This window comes from Pelobates fuscus, chromosome 9 (assembly GCF_036172605.1).
Source record: "Pelobates fuscus isolate aPelFus1 chromosome 9, aPelFus1.pri, whole genome shotgun sequence".
NCBI lineage: Eukaryota > Metazoa > Chordata > Amphibia > Anura > Pelobatidae > Pelobates > Pelobates fuscus.
The window spans coordinates 57,943,971-57,965,897 of record NC_086325.1 but is presented as its reverse complement, the minus strand read 5'-3'; positions in this window follow the sequence as shown (position 1 = coordinate 57,965,897).

The following is a 21,927-nucleotide window of genomic DNA, read 5'->3' as shown; positions in this document are numbered from 1 at the left end:
GGGCATTTTGCTTTTTTTCTGGTGGTTAACTAACCCTGGATTCTGTCATAACCAGTTTTTCTGCCTGGATATAAAACCGAATCCTAGGAGACTAATGTCTGCTGGAATACATAGAACATGTCCTGAGTAAAGGCAGACAAGCTGCCTATTTTGTAAATAAAACTACATTATCTGAGTAGATATTCTACTCTCTATGAAAGTATTTGATTTCTTGGTCAAATGTAACATCAAGAAGTCCATGGAGTAATTAAAATGCCTGAGACTAGCAGTCTTGAATTCCAATGCACCATATATAATATACAACACTATTTTCTTTAACCTTTGGAGCATTGTAACATTGACTAGATTAGACTTTGAATTTGGTCAATCCAGCAGGTGTGACACCAACATAACTTTACATGTGTTTTATTGTAAGAGGGAGACTTTCAGCTATGGGTTAATGTAGCCCACTTACTAAAATAAATCTAATTCCCAAACCTAGAGGAGCATAGAGGGGCATGAGTTATTTTTGATAATTTTGTATTGTTGAAGATGACACCAAGGGGTCAGGTTTCGCTAAGACAAAGATCCTGAATGGGGGGATTCTGGAGAATGCCTAGTTAACTTTCCTGATTGACTTGCAGGGGCAGACTGTAGTGGGTAACATGACCTGTAGTCAGTGGATAGGGCCTGTAGTGGGATATGGGCTACAATTTGGTGGTGAGGAGATGTAGTGGGTGATAGGGGCTGTAGTGGTGATGCAGTGGGGGGATATGGACTGCCTTTAACCATGTTAAATAAAATTGATACATTATAGTTTATCCCTGCCTTCTCTGAGGTTTTTCTTCAGTCAGGGAGTGGAGAATCCTGATACTTGGTCGTTTGGGGGAGATGCCACTTGTCAGTTCCTTCTGGCCATTGTTGGGAAAAGTATCAGAGCATTGTCGTGGCTTACCATGGAAATGATCTGATTCTGTTAAAGGAGTGGAAAACTAGCTTCAGCCTATGTTCTTCCACCTTCCTCCATTACCATTACTCAACTAGCAGCAGGTGCTCCCTTCCCTGGAAACCTCTTCCCAAGATCTGCCCCTGTTATCTTGAAAGTGACACTAAAGAAAAACTTGGAAATCAATAGAGGGGACTTTAAACATTTTTTTTTTCTTTAAACAAAAACTTGCATGTGATCATTTTGATTCATAACACAATATCATCATTTTCATCCCTACAGTAAACAAAGCTGTATATTTTTTCCTAGCATGTACATATTTTTATACTACTAGAAAACTCTATAACTATGAGATTACATATTGCATTATCAACTCACTAAAACTGCAAAAACACAGCAGGCAGGCCAAAGTATTACATTGAAGGGATTTTGTTACTTGTCAGACAGATTATATAGTATATATCTCCTAAAGTGTCTACGTGGCTTGGGTTATGTTGGTAAAAAAAAAAAAATCAATGCTCTTAAAGATTGAATCTCAAAACACAACCACTATCCATAACATCCATCAAATCAGATACCCCCTGTCACCCACCACTTTAGAGATATGAGGCATGAATCACATTTTGGAGAGGGTTCCATCCCTTACTCAGGGAATCAATAGAGAAAAGTATCTTTTCCAAAAAGAAGTCCACTGGATGTACCATTTAGATACTGTATCCCCTCATGGGCTCAACGAGAAGCTTGAGTGACAATGTTATTTTTTATTGGATGGTGAGTCTGCTTCTGTAATTGATTTTTGCTTTTATGATTTCTAGATCCGTCTTCTGCATCTTAGGTATATTATTAGTTCCTGTGTGAAATCAAATGTATGTACTTTGTCACGTTAAGAAGTATTATCTTTTGCCACTAGCCTTTTCGGCTATTAGTTTGACTTGTCCTTTACTAACTACTGGCTTTTCTATTTATGTATAGGTGCTGTTTTGGTTGAGGATTTATAATTATTACTTTTATCTTTTCTGTTTCTTTCTCATTTTATTCTTTGTGCATTGTTTATATCTTTATCACTTTTGTTGGCACTGATTATTGTATCTTATTTTTTTTCCCATTCATTGGTATTCTGGGGTAATCTCTACATTCAAATCCTGGCTGCCTAGATACTCTTGATTTAACTGCAGCTGTAGTTTCCTCCTTGCTCCTATTCAATGAGTATGTTTCTCTGGGCACTATTTGCTTTTAGAATTGCCATAGTAATTTTCTACTTTGATTTTTTTTTTACTTTAGCTTGGCCATAACAGGCTTCCTTCCTTGTAGTTCTCTTCCTTGTAAGCTAGACGTGGTTAATTTGTTATTTTGTTTCCTATCATCATGATGCGTGACGCCGGCGACATCAAACAGGTCACACAATGGAGATGCAGAAAATGTGGAGGATACTGAAGGGAGTTCCTTCCTTACCGATTTACCAGTTAGGAGTGCATTTGTCTTCATTTCTTGTATAAATGGGTGAGTATTTCACTGTGCTTCAAGGACCTAGGCCTTCACCTATTTTCTGTAAAATTACAACAAAACAAAAATGCATGTTGGCACTCAAACTGTATTAAGGTGCAGGTATTACAGTTACCCACCTACAATGAACCTTGAATTATTACAAATGATAAAGACTGATACCGCACTGAAATAATAGATGCTCAAAGAGATTAATTAATATCTTTCACCAGAAAAAGGGAATCCCTTTTGTATAAGTGGTATTTACCACATCTCTTATACCCCAAATGTCACTAACAAATCTATAGATATCTTTACTAACCTTGTTAAAAGAGAAACAGAAATTACGGAAAAAGTATAAAAACATTGTAGAAATTGCCACTCTCTCAGAAAAATTTACTAACCAGGCAATTATATTACAAAAAATCCAAGAGGAATACGAACAAATTAAAACATCGAATATACAGCTAGAAAGGAGATTGCAGGACACTGAGAAGAAACTGACGGACTTAGAAGATCGTTCCAGGAGAAACAACGTAAGAGTCAGAGGTATACCGGAATCAATCTCACAAGAAGAACTATACTCGCACTTGATCAGTCTATTCTCTAAAATACTACCTAGACAGACGCTGGGCCCCGAGACCTTGGAAAGATTCCACAGGCTGGCTAGACCTAATGGAACTGACAAATCCTATCCAAGAGATGTCATGGTTTGTTTCTCGAGCTTTTGGATGAAAAACCAAATAATGCAGAAGATACGGAACGGGATTCTTGACACGGAAGAATGGAGCCATCTAAAAGTTTATCAGGACCTATCCCAGAAGACAAGACAAGCAAGAAGAACCTTTTCTGAAGAAACGGTTATCCTCAGGAACAAGGACATAAGATACAAATGGCTGTTTCCGACGGCAATTATGGTCTTCTTCAGGGATAAACCATATACTTTCAGAGACAACTTGGCACTAAAACAGAAGATGATAAGTTTGGAACTCATCCCCTAGTCAAATCAAATTCTCCCTTTTTTTTTTTTTTTTTTTTTTTTTTTCACTGGAAAAGGTGTTACAAGGTTTTTGGCACGGTGTAGGAGTCACCCACTCAGGCATACAATGTATATAAATATAGAAGTCTATATAATTATAGACTGTCATACAGCACATATAGAGTAACAAAGGCAGATCTGTATAGATACTCACGTAAGGGAATATGAGCATAAAGTATAAGTCACACTTAACCTATAGCATAAAGTATAAGTTACATTTATCGGTACACCATAAAATGTATATGTGTAGAAAGAAATGAATGAAGTGAGTCTCACAATCGACACAAGTTAATGATGATTTGTATATATAGCAATATAAGTGATATGAATATAAAGTATAAGCTACACTTATAAACACACTATGAAACGTATATGAATATGATTTGTATATATAGCAATATAAGTGATATGAATATAAAGTATAAGCTACACTTATAAACACACTATGAAACGTATATGAATAGCAAGGAATGAACGAAACGAGTTTCACAATTGACACAAGTATGATGATTTGTATATAGAGTAATATAAGGGATAATGAGTATAAAGCATAAGTTACACCTATGGACACATTATAAAATGACTATGTATAGAATGGAATGATTGATGTGTATATATATAGAAAGGGACGAATGAGCGAGTTTCACAACGGATAAAAGCTCACAATTATATAAAAGGAAGGGAAGGGAGATTATAGATCAAGACAAGAGCCAGGGAAAGGAGTATTAGAAGATAAAACAGGAGGATAGAATTGCTCGAGGAAATACAAGAGGAAAGGAAAAAAGAAAAGGAAAAAAAGATGGAAAAGGGGAAGATATATAACAGAGGGGGGACAGACCCCGTGCAGGATAATAACGAAAGAATACAACTATGCCTTCAGAGATAGACTTGATAAAAAGAAAGGGAAAGGGAAATGAAAAGGAGAAGGTAGAAAAAGGGAAGGAGAAGGGAAAGGGACGGAAGGAAGCAGATAAAAGAAGAGAGAAAGAGGGAAAAGAAGGGCAGAACAATATGAAGGTTAGAGGGACCATAACAAAGAACAAAAGGCCCACTTTCCTGGTCCAGGGACCTGCGACGGCAGCAGGGTTAAATATGAAGACTATCCAGAGTACTTCATATTATGGTTTGAATGAGGCATTAGGAAGTTGGAGTTCCACTATGGGGTCCAAATCTATAGGACCGACCGGTGGGAGTATGAATGAGGCTGTGTGTCGGATACTACGTGAGGGGAGGATAGAGGGGTGGAGGGTGTGGGGTGAGCTGCGGTAATATGTCATTAAATATACTAACTATCAACGCAAGGGGCTTAAACTCAGGTCAGAAAAGAGGATATCTGTATAAATTACTGTCTGATAATAAAACAGATATTGGTTTCGTCCAAGAAACTCACTGGTCTAACTTAAAGCCTAAACTATGGAATTATAAAAAATTCCCAGTGGTTCATAGATCCAACCTGGTGGGAAAGGGCAAGAAAAGAGGGGTGGCAATCTTTTTTTCAGATAGATTAAAATACGAGCTGATACACGAGGAGACCGACCCGGGTGGTAGGTTCCTTATAGTGATTGTTCGTATTAATGATATTTTGTATACCCTGGTAAACGTCTACGCTCCAAACCAATCCCCATATAGGTTTTTGGGAGATCTGATGCAAAAGATTGACCGCGTGTCGTCTGGTAGCTTAATTATAGGGGGGGATTTTAACTGCACTATAGATGATAAAACAGACAGGAATAGAAGCAAGTCCGCTCATATAGATGGTAAGCAAAGAACAGGCTTATCAAAGATGCAGACCATTATGGCAAAAAACTGTTTATATGATGTCTGGAGAACGTCTAATCCAGACGCAAGAGATTACACGTTTTTTTCACACGTTCACCAGACATATACTAGAATTGATTATTATTTGGTAAAACCTGAAATCCTGGAGCGAGTTAAGAAAGTGTCAATTGGACCGATAACATGGTCCGACCATGCCCCTGTAAGTTTAGTCATAAAAAATAACCCTGAATATAAATCTAGAGATAAATGGAGACTTAATGAAAATCTATTAAAATCAGAAATCAGTGTAGACGCATTACGTACTCAATCTAAAGAATTTTTTGAAAGTAACGACTCAGGGGACGTCTCCAATGCCATGCTATGGTGTACCTTTAAATCATATATTAGAGGATGCCTCATAAAAATGGGTGCTACTATAAAAAAACAGAAAGGAAAAGAGCTTAATGAGCTTTATATCGAGCTGGCAAAACAAGAACGTTTACACAAATTTACCATAGACCATAAAATCTTGGAGGGCATTAAAGAGATTAGGGGAAAAATATTAATTAGAACTCAAGAAAGGATTGACAAAGCCATGTTAACTCTAAAACAGAGATGGTACTACGGAAATAATAAAATAGGGAAAAGTCTTTCAAATAAATTAAAAAACAAAAATAAACTTCAATCTATAAATTATATAACTGTTGGAAGCAAAAAAATGATCTCTCCAACTCAAATTGCTAAAGCATTTGAAGACTATTATAAAAACTTATATAATATAAAATTTGACGAGCCATCCGAGGGTGAAACAAAACAGTTTTTGGAGAAATTGAGTTTACCAACCATATCAAGGGAGAAATTAAGCCAACTAAATGCTCCTTTTTCCATTCAGGAGATTAGCAATACTATTAAAGCTTTAACAGCAGGTAAAGCACCAGGACCAGATGGCTTTTCTTTAATTTTCTATAAAAAACTAAGCGGCATAATCTCTCCATATTTACTAAGAACATTTGAAGATCTCGCTAACCATAAAGCCATCCCAACGGAATTATTCCAGGCCACTATAATACCAATCCCTAAGTCAGATAAGGACCCTACGTCTACCTTAAACTACAGACCAATCTCTCTTATAAATCTAGATATTAAGATATACTCAAGAATTCTGGCTGACAGATTAAAACAAATTATACCTAATATTGTACATATAGATCAGAGTGGATTTGTAGAGGGCAGGGGCACATCTGATAATATTAGGAAACTACTGAATGTCCTATACCATGCAGATCAAAGCTTGTCTCCCTTTGCGGTGGTTACCCTCGATGCCGAGAAGGCCTTTGATCGGGTCAACTGGAAGTACATGGAAGAAGTACTGGGGGCCTTCGGCATCGAGGGTTTCTTTAAGGAGAGTACATTGGCGCTATATAAGGATCCGCAGGCAAAAGTATCAGGACATATGTTTCAATCAAATTGGTTCCCTATTAGAAATGGGACGCGACAGGGATGCCCTTTGGCACCCCTGCTATATATTCTGTCCATAGAACCGTTGGCAGCCGCGATCAGACAGAATGAAGACATCAGCGGGTTAAAGGTGAATAAGATCGAGAATAAAATTGCACTATATGCAGATGATGTCCTACTGACCTTGGCAGATCCTACTAGATCTATCCCAGCCGTATTTCGGCTTATCAATGAATTTGGTACACACTCGGGTTATAAAATAAATATAAAGAAAACACAGATTCTGTTAAAAGGCCTGAGCGGACCAGGTCTAAATAAACTCAAAAAAGATTTTAAATGCGACTGGGAAATAAATAATATAAAATACTTAGGGGTAAAATTTTCTCTAGATTATAGAGAAACTGGAGAACTCAACTATACTGATATTTCCACCTATTTCAGGAACACCTTAAAAAATTGGCAGGGATTGGAACTCTCTTGGTTGGGTAGGATCGAAGCAGTAAACTTTTATCTCCTTCCTAAGTTGACATACCTATTTAGCAATCTCCCGCTGAGGGTGACATACCAGACGATACGCGGTCTCCAAAGGCAACTATCAAATTATATCTGGCAAGATAGGAGACCTAGAGTCTCACTGGAAATACTACAGAGAGACTGGAAAGAAGGGGGGATCCGTTTCCCAGATATACAGAAATCATATATGAATAATATGGTGGCACACCTAATTAAGTGTGACAACTACACATCGGCTAGACCAAACTGGTTAGACATTGAGAAATCAGATCTTGGCGGTTTGGAACCTTTATCACTCTGGTGGTGCGACAGTGAACTTCTAAAAAATATAAGTTCTAGCAACCCAATGAATAATACAATGATTTACACCGTAAAGCACTTGAAAAAGAAATATGGAACAAAACATATATCATTAAACGCCCCATTAACAATCCTAAAATTCTATATAAAAGACATAAATATACAAGAATGGGAAAACGGTGGCGTAGAAAGAATAGCGGAACTTTTAAATAACAATAAAATGCTGCCATTCCCAACACTACAATCTAAATATAATCTCCCAGCGAAGGAAATTTTTAACTATTTAAGAATAAAATCCTTCATTATGGGGAAGGATTTCTCGGAAAGCTCCCCAATGGACCAATTTGTAGCATCTCATTATAAAAAAAAAATCGCTTCCAGATACAATCAATTTGCAAGAAGCCAAAGACAAATAGACAAAGCGCCAGCAATGTATAAATGGGAGCAAGAACTTGATTTTTCATCCTCAGTGGAGGATTGGCTGTTGGGCTTACAAGCAGTAAAAAGATACATACATGGGGTGAATATACAGGAAGTGTACTTTAAACTAGTATACCGTTGGTACCTGGTCCCTACTCGTCTTCACAGATTTCAACCCACATTCCTACCAGACTGCTGGAGATGCGGTAGGGAGCTGGGTACATTCTCCCACATCTGGTGGGACTGTGAGGAGCTGAAACCAGTGAAATCAATCGTAGTGGAACTGGCAGACTCTATGTTTGACGTTCGGACTGAGATTACCCCTCAAATGTTCCTGTTCCACTTAGACCTTCCAAAAAGCAATACAAAAGTAAAAATCCTTTGGATTCACATTTGTATGGCAATAAAAATAGTTATGGCCAGAAACTGGAGACAAATGGGCGGGTTAAAATGGCAGGAGATATGCATACAAATGGAATACCAACGTAATATGGAAGCTGGGATAGCCAAGACATCTAGAGAAAAATATAATGAAGTCTGGGCCCCTTGGGTTAGATTTATCAACCGCAATATAACCCCCCCCCCCCCCACAGAGTTAGCTATCCGTAGATGAGAGAATGGGCAGGAGGTATGGTCAAGGATATGGAGATATATGTATGTCTGTATGAATGCAAGGATGCAAGTTACAGCAGAATACTGTTCAACGAAGATGTTTACTAATACAAAGTCTGACCGGTACTTATAATTAATACTTACTGTTTTGGCATTGGAAAATTATTTCTTGTACCGTGTTTAAAAACTATACAGTTGTTAGCTGTGTCTTCACTTGAATGAATTTGTTTTAAAAAAAAAAATGAAAATAAAGATTTATATATATAAAAAAAAAAAACATTGGGACATATGCACAAAGTACCCCACATTTTTCGAAAAGAGACTGGGATACCATTAATTCATTAAAGAATGACCGGTCTATAATTATTAAACCAGCTGACATAGGGGGTGCACTGGTAATTATGAACCGGGATTAATATGTTAATGAGATTAGGACCCAATTGAATGATACCACTAATTATTTAACAATTCATAGGGACCCATCCAGTAGGTTGAAAATGGAGCTTCAGGTACTCAATGAGAGGGCACAACCTAAAGGCATTATCACTGAAGGTGAATATAGATATATGAACAAAAAACATTTCACCATCCCTGCATTTTATGTGCATTTTACACATTGCCCAAAATTCATAAAGATCCTCATAGTAAGAGCCATAGTAAGTGGGACAGGATCCATATGATAGCATATGATTCATACATTTTTTTTTTCTGGTAGTCCATTCAGTTGGGACTATATTTTTTTGGTCCTAAATTAATAACATTTTTTGTGTGATTATTTTTCCAAAAATGTATGTTTCTCTTTTCACTTTGATTATTTAATTTTCATTTTTCACATATTTATTTTTCTCATGGGTATGTTTTTTAATTTTTTTAATCTTTATTTTTACTTTTTTTATTCATGTATTTATAAATTTTTATTTTTTTCATTTATAATTTAATTTATCTTTTTCAGTTTTTCCTTTTTATTTTTTTAATTTATAATTTCCTTTATCTTTTTCAGTTTTTCCTTTTTCTATTTAATTTTTGCAATGATCTTTTCTAATTTACTTTTGATGTTTTTCTAAACTTTAGAAGGGTTATTGGAGTGACTTCCCTATCCTCTTACTATCCCTATCCCTATCTTATTACAAATATTTTCTTATTAATCATGACCTCACCATAGACAAAGCTGAAATAAATGCTTTCCCCTAACACTATTCCCTTAGGTCCATATCTCTATCTCTAGTTTGCCTTGTATAGGAACAACTGCTTCTGTTGGAGTAACTTAGGATAATACCCATCTTTGAGGTACATAGATTATGTGCTGAGTTTTATAAAATTTTGTGAGCGTGAATAAAGTGTTTTATTTACGCATGACGTCATCACGTGGGATGTGGTGACGCAAGTGATGTTGCTGCGCACCTATGTGATGACGCCAGAAGACGTGCCCCACCGATAATGGTGTACATTCCAAAATGTATTTTTAAACACCCCAATGTTTTACCCACCATCAAGGCCAATGAAGGGATGGTGCTCCCGAGTAAGCAGCCCCCGGTGACCTGATTTCCTGAAATTAACCTGCATCATCTCACAGCAACAGAACAACTTCAGCAACCTATGGACGCCTGTCAGCAACACTTGTCCAGTTGAGAGTGTGTGAATCCTCTTGGAACTTTGCAAAGATAAAGAGATTTACACTCCAGCTTCTACAAACACATCCTAAAAAGGTGAGATCCAACCATTAAAGACACTTTTTTATTCTAGTTTTTTCTTTTGCCATATTTTTTTTATTTAGATTTTTTCCCTTTTTTCACAATTTTTTGACAGTGGGTGTGTAGAAAGGATAATACTTTTTGAGCTGTGATTTGTTCTACTATAAAGAGTTATGGATACTACACAGAAATGCTGAAGGAACTTTTGGGTAAATCTATCAGAACAAAAACTTCTAGAGGATATGTTTTTTTCTTGTTTATATGTATTTGGCAGGTAATTAGCAATCAGGACAGGATTGATTGTATGTATTTTTTATTTGCTGGCATTTCCCTAAGTCTAAGTCCCTAAGTCAAGAGAAGTCACTATTTACAATAAAATCAGACTTCAAGTCATAACAATGGAATGGCAAAATAGGATTTTTAAATGCCCAATAGTGTTGTCGCGAACCCGAAATTTTCGGTTCGCGAACGGCGAACGCGAACTTCCTCAAATGTTCGCGAACCGGCGAACTGCGCGAACCGCCATTGACTTCAATGGGCAGGCGAATTTTAAAACCAACAGGGACTCTTTCTGGCCACAAAAGTGATGGAAAAGTTGTTTCAAGGGGACTAACACCTGGACTGTGGCATGCCGGAGGGGGATCCATGGCAAAACTCCCATGGAAAATTACACAGTTGATGCAGAGTCTGCTTTTAATCCATAAAGGGCAGAAATCACCTAACATTGACACCTGTCCTCTTTAAAATCTAAAGCTTAAGCTATTGTTAAAACAGATATGAGTGGTGGCACTGACTGTGCAAATGGGCAAGGCATCCAACCTGACACAGAAGCTGGCAGGCAGGCAACTGCTCTTCTATTACAGTGAAAACAAATTATTTATTTAAAATCTAAAGCTTAACCAATTGTTAAAACAGATATGAGTGGTGGCACTGACTGTGCAAATGGGCAAGGCATCCAACCTGACACAGAAGCTGGCAGGCAGGCAACTGCTCTTCTATTACAGTGAAAACAAATTATTTATTTTAAATCTAAAGCTTAACCAATTGTTAAAACAGATATGAGTGGTGGCACTGGGCAAGTAGGCACAGTATCCAATGTGAACCTCACACAGAAGCTGGCAGGCAGGCACCTGCAATTACATTACACAGGAAAAAAAAAAAAAAAAAAGCAGCCTGATGTTATAGCCCTAAAAAGGGCTTTTTGGGGTGCTGTCCTTACAGCAGAGATCAGATGAGTCCTTCAGGATTGTAGTGGACACTGAATACCCTAGCCTAGCTATCAATTTCCCTATCTAATCAGCAGCAGCTAAACTTTCCCTCCTCTCACTAAGCATGCAGCTTCAGAATGAATCGAAAATGGATGCTGGGAGGGAGGTTGGAGGGTGTGGAAGGGAGGGAGTGCTGCTGATTGGCTGGAATGTGTCTGCTGACCGAGAGGCACAGGGTCAAAGTTTGCCCAATGATGATGAATAGGGGGCGGATCGAACCGCCCATGTGTTCGCCCGCGGCGGCGAACGCGAACACGCTAAGTTTGCCGGGAACTGTTCGCCGGCGGACAGTTCGGTACATCACTAATGCCCAATTATTTAAATGTAGATTCAAATTTGAGCCCTGTCATAAAACTTGTATTTCATTACTTATGTAGGCAATTCCCATCTCTACTTACATTATTAATTCAATAAGGTATATCTTGACTGTCTTTCAAGGCCAAAAATGTCAACTGTGATAGCTCACAATTATGCTTAATAATTGATCCATTAATCCAAAAATGTCTTACAAATGTACCGATATTATAGAGTTTCAAACTTCTGCCAAAAATGTCTACGCATAAGACATATATTAAACCATACACCTCCTCTTAGATCTGTGTTATTTAAAAATGTTTCCATAGAGATACATGCCAATCATTAAAAATTAAAATGTATTCAAGTTACAAAATTAAAAAGTAACAACGTAGGAGCTCAATGCACAATGTGAATTTCATTTTCCTTATTCATTATATCAATGTTACCAAAGCAATTGACCCTGTCATGAAACAAAGAAACATGAAAGAACAACTTTATTATTTTGTTTGAGTAATAACTTTACTTCCAGCTTATATTGTAAGTATAAAATGATGAGGAATTAGACGTCTTTATATACAGTCATACATATACTAATAAATGTATTATGGTCAATTGGTTTGTTCAGGTAAGGTTAATGTATTCAATATCACATGTGAGAAGAGAGAAAAGAACAGTGTAAAATTAAAGCAAGTCAAGCATGATAATGCCCAATGAGGACTATTTTATCGACCAAGAAATGATAATGGTTTAATTAATGCAAATTTATGATTAGGAAACTAATGACTTCAGATAAAATGCCCATTTATATATTGACTCATCTGAAATGTATTGATGAAGTGGTTATTCAATATCAATGAGAGATGGAATTTCAGCTCACTAAGTTTCCACATTTAAAATAATATGGTCCTGATTTAATAAGCTTTCCAAATGATTCAGCACTGTTGGAAAAACTATCCAAAGTTCTGAACAAAAAAAATACATTTGTAAATTGGGTTTTGGATTTGATCATCCATTCAGCAATGCTCAGTGTGAAGCCTGAAGTGACCTGCAGAGTTCCACAAGGATCCATCTTGTCTCCCAGGCTAGTCGCAATTTACTTGCTACTACTGGGGAACATTAGGCAACATGGCCTAAGGTATCATTGTTACACAGATAACACACAACTCTACTTCTCCTTTGCTCCAGATACCACAGACCCAACATGCCGACATTATAGAATGGATGAATGTTAGTTGGTTTAAAGTGAACCCGGACAAAACAGAGAAATTCTTGGTGAGGGGACCCTGGGAAAAAAAAAATATCCCATGATCACCCAACTGACCTGACCCTTTCATCAAAAGGATATTGCAGCATGTTAATTCTATAACAAACATAAATTTGTCTACAGCGATTGCTAGACATGTACATATCAATCATAATGATAATCACAAGAACCTTCATTTCCAGGTGATTGAAAAACTAAGCTTAAATTTCACACAAAGTGAAGATAAAAAATGTGTTATTGAAGTCTGAATCTAAATGGATTTAGATCTTTAAATCTATTTTCCCAAGAGGTCTTAATGAGAAATTTACCTTAATTCCTTTCATACATGATTGAATCTTTTGTATGACTAGCCTTAAATTTATTAAATTGTGATATTATTCTCTTAAAATTCTGAATTCCCATGATTTGTTCCACTGAATTACAGTGTTAGACCTCCTAGTCACATTTTAGTTTAGCTCTGAGTATTATTGATACCCATTAATCCACTAGTTGACAGATTTTGGTTATTTAAAATAGATAATCTTGCCTTTCATTATAGACATTATAGGGCTATAGCAAAATAAATTATTGTCACAGCGATGGTAAGGCACTATCATGTAGCTGCATCTGATTGTCATGATCATGCTAGTAGAAGATCTTCTATTATTCTTACTTTGCAGCAGATTCCCCTCCAGTCTGCTCTGCACACAGCTCCTGCCCGCTATGGCATTCGGCAGCTGCAAAATCACTCATTTATCCTGACTCCAAGCATTATGAAAGGGACGCAAGAATGCATGCATCATCGCGTTATCAAAGCCACAGCACATTTTGGCATCACACAGTCCCTACCTTGGTTTCCATTAGTTTGGTTAATCCAAGAGCATGCTATTTCCCTACAATCTTTGCCTATTTTGACCTTGAATTTTCCTTCACCATTCCAAAATTTATTGTCTTCGACCTTTGTCTATACTCGTGTTAATTATCCTGACCTTGGCTAGTCTTTTGCTACTCTGTTTGCATTCAATCCGGCCATTCAAAGACTTGGTAATAAGCTTTTCTCTAGTTAAATTTTTTTTTTTTTACTTAAGTTCTGCATTTTGGGTCATAGTTATCTGTGACATTTGCTTTTCGATCCATTCATGTTTAATTCATATTGGTTACATCCTCTGGTATCATCTATGTATAATCTTAACATGACTGATTTACTTATTATGTTTATTACGATGTTTTGATTTACAAGATTATGGCAATTGTATTGGTGGTAGAATTGCTTTTCAACTGTCTTTTTTGAATTGTACTTGTATGAGAGAATGCCTTGCAGTGGGATTTTCCCATGCAAGTGATACAAATTGGGTTTCATTTGTATCTGGACACAGACAAGGAGAGGATCAATATTTCACTTTCTCTACCTCCATAATAAGCATGTGTTCTTACAGAGGATGACTTTTTGTAAGCTCCTTCTCTTAGGGTGTACCTGTATTACACCACCTTTTCACTTCTATACAGGGAAAGAAGTGATCAGTAGTTTTATTTCCCTCTCACTATTTGTTTTGAGATACTTAATTGACTCGGCTCTAGGAGTCAATCACAGGTGGATATGCTGTATTTAAAACACCACAGTACTTGGATTTAACTCCCCTTGTAGATTCTTCCAAGACACATTGTGTCTTGAATTTTAGTGTAAAGTAGATGGTGGGAACCGCACTCAATCCCAGCGGCCAAGGGTGCTCCGGATCAGGACCAGCAATCCCAGAATTATACACGAAAGAAGAAAGGACCACAGGCACTCCAAATTGAAACCGTATGCAGATTTATTAGGAAAAAATGCAACGCCAAGCAACGTTTCGACCAACAAAGCTTGAAAAAAGACCTTTGTTGGTCGAAACGTTGCTTGGCGTTGCATTTTTTCCTAATAAATCTGCATACGGTTTCAATTTGGAGTGCCTGTGGTCCTTTCTTCTTTCGTTGAATTTTAGTGTATGCCTGAGTCATGAGGATAATAGAGTTGACAGTTTAAAAAAATAATAATAAAATATATATATATATATATTGAATATTATGGCTTACTTTAGCCTTATTTGATAGGAAGTAGTTAGTGCTTGATTAGAATAGAAACTAGGCACATCAGTGTACTCCACTTAGAATACAATGAGAGATGGGTGCCCTAAAAGGCAAACTTATAGAGACATGCAATGGAAGATGATTTGGTGATTAATTAGATCATTTTCTGTTTTCTTTGCTATTATTTCCCTTTTTTCCGTTGTTATTTTGTAGTAGTTTTCTTCCATTGATCTGAATTGGTCTACTTTTAGGATACTTATTACTTGGATTTATTGTAGGTCTGTATATTTAAGATATATCTACACACTCCTATACCTATTTATCTTAGTTATCGTTTATAGTGGAGTACTACACTGTGGTTTTACTAGAACAATATTGTACTGTAGATATCTGAGATAAAACTTTGTTTTTAGAAATTGATTTTAATTTATATTATTACATATAACATGCTTTATTATTTTGTATGGTTGGATACTTTGTTGGTCTGGTCTTTTTCTAATTTAAATATTATAAAATCACTGTACAGAGTGCTGTTGATAATACTTTTAATACATAGTGATAATGATAATAAAAATAATAAACATAATTCATCATGATCTGTGCTGCAAGTCCAGTCCAATTAAGACTTGTTTGACCTATGTTAGCTAACTCTTAAATCCATACATACAGTTCACTTGTCACGCTTGGTCCATCAATGCTACTGTTTAACTTCAGAACCTATAAATGGTGTATATTCAAAGGAATTAAATGGATACTGTAGTCACCAAAACAACTTTAGCTTAATGAAGCTGTTTTTGTGTATAAATCATGCCTCAAAAGTTTGTACTGTTCACATATCTGCCATTAAAATCACATTTGTTTCTGTAAATGCAACCTTAGCCACACCTCCCCTGGCTGTGACTCACACAGGATGCATGAAAACAACATGGTTTCATTTTCAATCAGATGTAATGTCCTTTGAACATTATATTTCCTGCTGTGTAAATTGAACATTAATTACAATCAGGAGGTTCCTGCAGGGTCTAGCTAGTTATTAACAGAGCAATAAATAGTAAATTCTAAATTAAACAAGATTTGTAATAAAGGAAGTATAAACATTTGATGACTCTTTGCAGAACATGTTTAGGAAGGATGTATAAGTTACATGCAGGGAGGTGAGAATAACCCTGCATAAATAAAGTTATTTAACTCATAGATGGCAGACAATTAAGTGGTGGGACTGCATGGGCATATGTACATATCTAAACACCAAAATGGCTTCATTAACCTAAAAGTTGTTTTGGTGATTACAGTGTCAATTTAAACTAAGTAACTTTAATTCTGGCATAACTTCATTTTTTTCTGTTCTCATTCATAAATGATTTAACCCCAGCTGCATTATCCCCAGAGCTTTCAAGAAGAAAAAAAAAGGATATGGGATTTAGTAGACCACAAGGGGTGGGGGGTGGGGGGTCAGGTGTGGGGAGTGGCATGATCAGAATAGAGGAGGTTTGTAATAAAAACTTACATACAGTAAAAGTGGCAATATTACATGTATGCTTAATAATGCAAGGAGCCTAAATAACAAAATGGAGGAACTGAGGCAGTAATGTACACTAAGCAATATGACATAACAGGTATAATGGAAACACAGTGGGTTGAAACACATGACTGGGCAGTTTACTTAAATGGTTACACACATATTATGAAAGTGATATGTGATGAGGAATTTGGGGAAAATATGGAAGCTTTATAAACCACATAATGTTGATAATGAGGAGAAAGAAAAAAAAGCAAATTGGAAACCGGTACATCTGGATAAAACTTTAATTATTGGAGATTGTAATTACCCTGGCATAAATTGGGTTAGAGGCACTAGTAGTTCAACCAGAGGAATCAGGTTTTTCAACATGTTACATGACACCTTCCTGTTATGATTAGTAGAAGAACCAACTGCAAAGAATGCTTGTCTGGATCTGGTTATAAAAAAGAATGCTGACCTTTTGTAAACATTCGAGTAAGATAGCACTTGGGAAATAGTGATCACGATATGGTAACTCAAAAAGCTAATTCAAAAGGGGAGTACTAAACCATATCATTTCAAAATGGACAATTTCAATAAGATAAGGGCAGCTTTACAACTAGTTGACTGGCATACACTCTTTAGTGAAAAAAAAATAAATACTAAGGATAAAAGGAATATCCTAAAAGCAAATATTATAAATCTACGTTTCTCAGTATACACCATTGGATAACAAACATGAAACAAACAAATTAAAACCGATGTGGCTTAGTAGGAAGGCAAGCCATAAAAGGAAATATTAAGAAAGGCATTTCAAAAAAACAGTGGGGCACACTCGGAACATTCGTTTCACAGCAGTGATGTTGCCGTAAAGACTGACATTTATACAAAATACAAATTAAGGAACATCGAAAACACAAAAATAAGCAGTTTTAACCTAACTAAAATCATCTATCTTAACAATCAAGGGATTTTAGTTACACCACATGGATGTATTTTGTTAAGACCACCATGTCACAACCCCAATATTGGTAGGTCCACGCTAATTTTTACATGGGAGACAAAAAATGATAACTGCAATACATTCTGCTCATAATGCCTACAGAAACCCTCATTAGATGTAGGCTTTCCTGTAGGCAGGGCCGGCCTTAGGGGTGTGCGAGCTGTGCGGCCGCACAGGGCGCCATGGTGCAGGGGGCGCCCTGCGGCCGCATAGCTCACACGGCATGTCTGTTAGCCGCAATGCTAACAAGGCATTTGCCTTGGGCGGCATTTTCCAGGGGGCGGCAAAAAAAGCCGCCCCCCAAATGCCCAAGGCAAATGTCTTGTTAGCCTTGCGGCTAACAGACATGCCGGGCTTCTGGGCGGTCGGGCGGCGCTGGCGGGCGGCTGGCGAGGGAGCACTTCCTCTGAGCTCTTTGCTCAGCTCCCTCGCGCCAGAGTGAGGCTGGGAGCCGGAATATGACGTCATATTCCGGCTCCCAGCCTCACTCTGCGGCGCGCGAGGGAGCTGAGCAGACAGCTCAGAGGAAGTGCTCCCTCGCCAGCCGCCCGCCCAGCCCAGCAGAGCAGCCACTGGACCACCAGGGAGGAAGAGACCCCCCCCAGCATTCCCAAAGGTAAGGAGGCTGGGGGGGGGGTGTCTAAATAAATTTAAAAAAATTTGTTAATGTGGGTGGGTGAGTGTGTGTGTCTGTTAGTGTGTGTGTGTGTGTGTATGTTAGTGTGTGTCTGTGTATGTTAGTGTGTGTCTGTGTATGTTAGTGTGTGTCTGTGTCTGTTAGTGTGTGTGTGTGTGTATGTTAGTGTGTGTCTGTGTCTGTTAGTGTGTGTGTGTCTGTTAGTGTGTGTCTGTGAGTGTGTTTGTCTGTTAGTGAGTGTGTGTGTCTGACTGTGTGTGTGACTGTTTGCCTATGTTTGTGTGTGTGTGTGTGACTGTCTGCGCATGTGTGTGTGTGTGACTGTCTGCGCGCGTGTGTGTGTGTGTGGCTGTCTGACAGTGTGTGTTTGACTGTTTGTCTGTGTGTGTGTGTGTGGCTGTTTGCCTCTGTGTGTTTGGCTGTCTGCCTGTGTGTTTGTGTGTGGCTGTGTGTGTGTGGCTGTCTGCCTGTGTGTGTGTGTGTGTGGCTGTCTGCCTGTGTGTGTGTGTGTGTTTGTGTGTGACTGCCTATGTGTGACTGTCTGGGCAGACTAGATGGGCCGAATGGTTCTTATCTGCCGTCACATTCTATGTCTGTGTGTGTGTTTGTGTGTGGCTGTCTGTGTATGACTGCCTGAGTGTAAGTGTGTGTGTGCGGCGCTGGCGGGCGGCTGGCGAGGGAGCACTTCCTCTGAGCTGTTTGCTCAGCTCCCTCGCGCCAGAGTGAGGCTGGGAGCCGGAATATGATGTCATATTCCTGCTCTCAGCCTCACTCTGCGGCGCGCGAGGGAGCTGAGCATACAGCTCAGAGGAAGTGCTCCCTCGCCAGCCGCCCGCCCAGCCCAGCAGAGCAGCCACTGGACCACAAGGGAGGAAGAGACCCCCCCCCCCAGCATTCCCAAAAGTAAGGAGGCTGGGGGGGGTGTCTAAATAAATTTAAAAAAAATTGTTAATGTGGGTGGGTGAGTGTGTGTGTCTGTTAGTGTGTGTCTGTGTATGTTTGTGTGTGTCTGTGTATGTTAGTGTGTGTCTGTGTATGTTAGTGTGTGTCTGTGTCGGTTAGTGTGTGTGTGTGTGTGTGTATGTTAGTGTGTGTCTGTGTCTGTTAGTGTGTGTGTGTGTGTCTGTTAGTGTGTGTCTGTGAGTGTGTTTGTCTGTTAGTGAGTGTGTGTGTCTGACTGTGTGTGTGTGACTGTTTGCCTATGTGTGTGTGTGTGTGTGTGTGTGTGTGACTGTCTGCGCATGTGTGTGTGTGTGTGACTGTCTGCGCGTGTGTGTGTGTGACTGTCTGCCAGTGTGTGTGTGTGTGTGTGTGTGGCTGTCTGACAGTGTGTGTTTGACTGTTTGTCTGTGTGTGTGTGTGTGTGTGTGTGGCTGTTTGCCTCTGTGTGTTTGGCTGTCTGCCTGTGTGTTTGTGTGTGGCTGTGTGTGTGGCTGTCTGCCTGTGTGTGTGTGTGGCTGTCTGCCTGTGTGTGTGTGTGTGTTTGTGTGTGACTGCCTATGTGTGACTGTCTGGGCAGACTAGATGGGCCGAATGGTTCTTATCTGCCGTCACATTCTATGTCTGTGTGTGTGTTTGTGTGTGGCTGTCTGTGTATGACTGCCTGAGTGTGAGTGTGTGTGTGTGTGTATATGGCTGTCTGCCTGCCTGTGTGTGTGTGTGTGTGTGACAGGGTGTGTGGGAAGGGGTAAGGAGTGGGGGAGGGGGGGGGCGCTGTGAAGATTTTTTGCACAGGGCGCCCAACTGCCTAAGGCCGGCCCTGCCTGTAGGAACCTCCAAATAAGAAAGTAATAGTCAAATAGTGATGAAACTGAAAATCAGGGTGAAAAATGCACAAGTAACTTACACCCTAAATGGTAGTGAATTAGGGTTTTTGGAATTAGTGTAGGCAACCTAGGCAAAAAAAAAAAAAAAGTCAGTCAGCAGTTTCTAAGGCCAGCAAACTATTGTCATGCATAAAAAGGTGCATTGATTTTCAAGATGAAAATATGATTTTTTTTTTCTTTTTCTGCATCAATGGTAAGTCCACACACTAAAAATAAAAAAAGGGATGAAGTATTTTAGTTATAAAGAAAGTTTAACACATTTAAATATGTTTACTTTAGAAAAACAGGGCCTCAGATGTGAAATGTTTGCATTCTACAAATATATTTGAGGCCAATTCAAACTATTTTTGGGAAATCTATTAATAAACAGGACTATGCATAGGACAGGTGGTCACTCAGACTGGAAGAAACGAGATTTAGTCTAAGGCAAAGTTAAGTGTTTTTACAGTAAGAACAATAAGGATATGAAATTATCTGCCTGAAGAGGTGATTTTATCAGAGTCTGTACATATGTTTAAACAGCAACTGGGTGAATTCTTGAAAAAAAAAAAACATAATATACAAGGATATAATTTTAATATGTGAGGTAACAGCTTCTTGATCCAAGGAGAGAACATACTGCTATTCTGGGGTTGAGAAGGAATTTTTACCTAGTTTGTTGCAAAACTGAAATGCACTCAAACTGGGTTTTTGGCATTTTTTTGGATCAACAGCAAAAACAGATGTGAGAAAGACTGAATTTGATGGATGCAAGTCCTTTTGTCACCCTACATACAGTGCCTTGCAAAAGTATTAACCCCCTTGACTTTTTACCTATTTTGTTACATTACAGCCTTAAGTTTAATGTTTTTTATTAATCTGAATTTTATGTGATGGTTCAGAACACAATAGCCTAAGTTAGTGAAGTGAAATGAGAAAAATATATACATAAAACTATGTTTTAGAAATAGAAAACATAAAATTGGCATGTGCGTATGTATTTACCCCCTTTGTTATGAAGCCCATAAAAAGCTCTGGTGCAACCAATTACCTTCAGAAATCACATAATTAGTGAAATGATGTCCACCTTTGTGCAATCTAAGTGTCACATGATCTGTCATTACATATACACACACCTTTTTTGAAAGGCCGCAGATGCTGCAACACCTAAGCAAGAGGCACCACTAACTAAACACTGCCATGAAGACCAAGGAACTCTTCAAACAAGTAAGGGACAATGTTGTTAAGAAGTACAGGTAAGGGTTAGGTTATAAAAAAAATATCCAAATCTTTGATGATCCCCCCAGGAGCACCATCAAATCTATCATAACCAAATGGGAAGAACATGGCACAACAGCAAACCTGCCAAGAGACGGACGCCCACCAAAACTCACGGACCGGGCAAGGAGGGCTTTAATAAGAGAGGCAGCACAGAGACCGAAGGTAACCCTGTAGGAACTGCAGAGTTCCACAGCAGAGACTGGAGTATCTGTACATAGGATGACAATAAGCCGTACGCTCCGTAGAGTTGGGCTTTATGGCAGAGTGGCCAGAAGAAAGCCAGTACTTTCAGCAAAAAACAAAATGGCACGTTTTGAGTGGGAGACTCCCAAAATGTATGGATGAAGGTGCTCTGGTCTGATGAGACTAAAATTGAACTTTTCGGACATCAAAGAAAACGCTATGTCTGGCGCAAACCCAACACATCACATCGGACTGGGAAACTGGTCAGAGTTGAGGGAAAGATGGATGGTGCTAAATACAGGGATATTCTTGAGCAAACTTGTACCACTCGGTGTGTGATTTGAGGCTAGGACGGAGGTTCACCTTCTAGCAGGACAATGACCCCAAACACACTGCTAAAACAACACTTGGGTGGTTTAAGGGAAACATGTAAATGTGTTGAATGGCCAA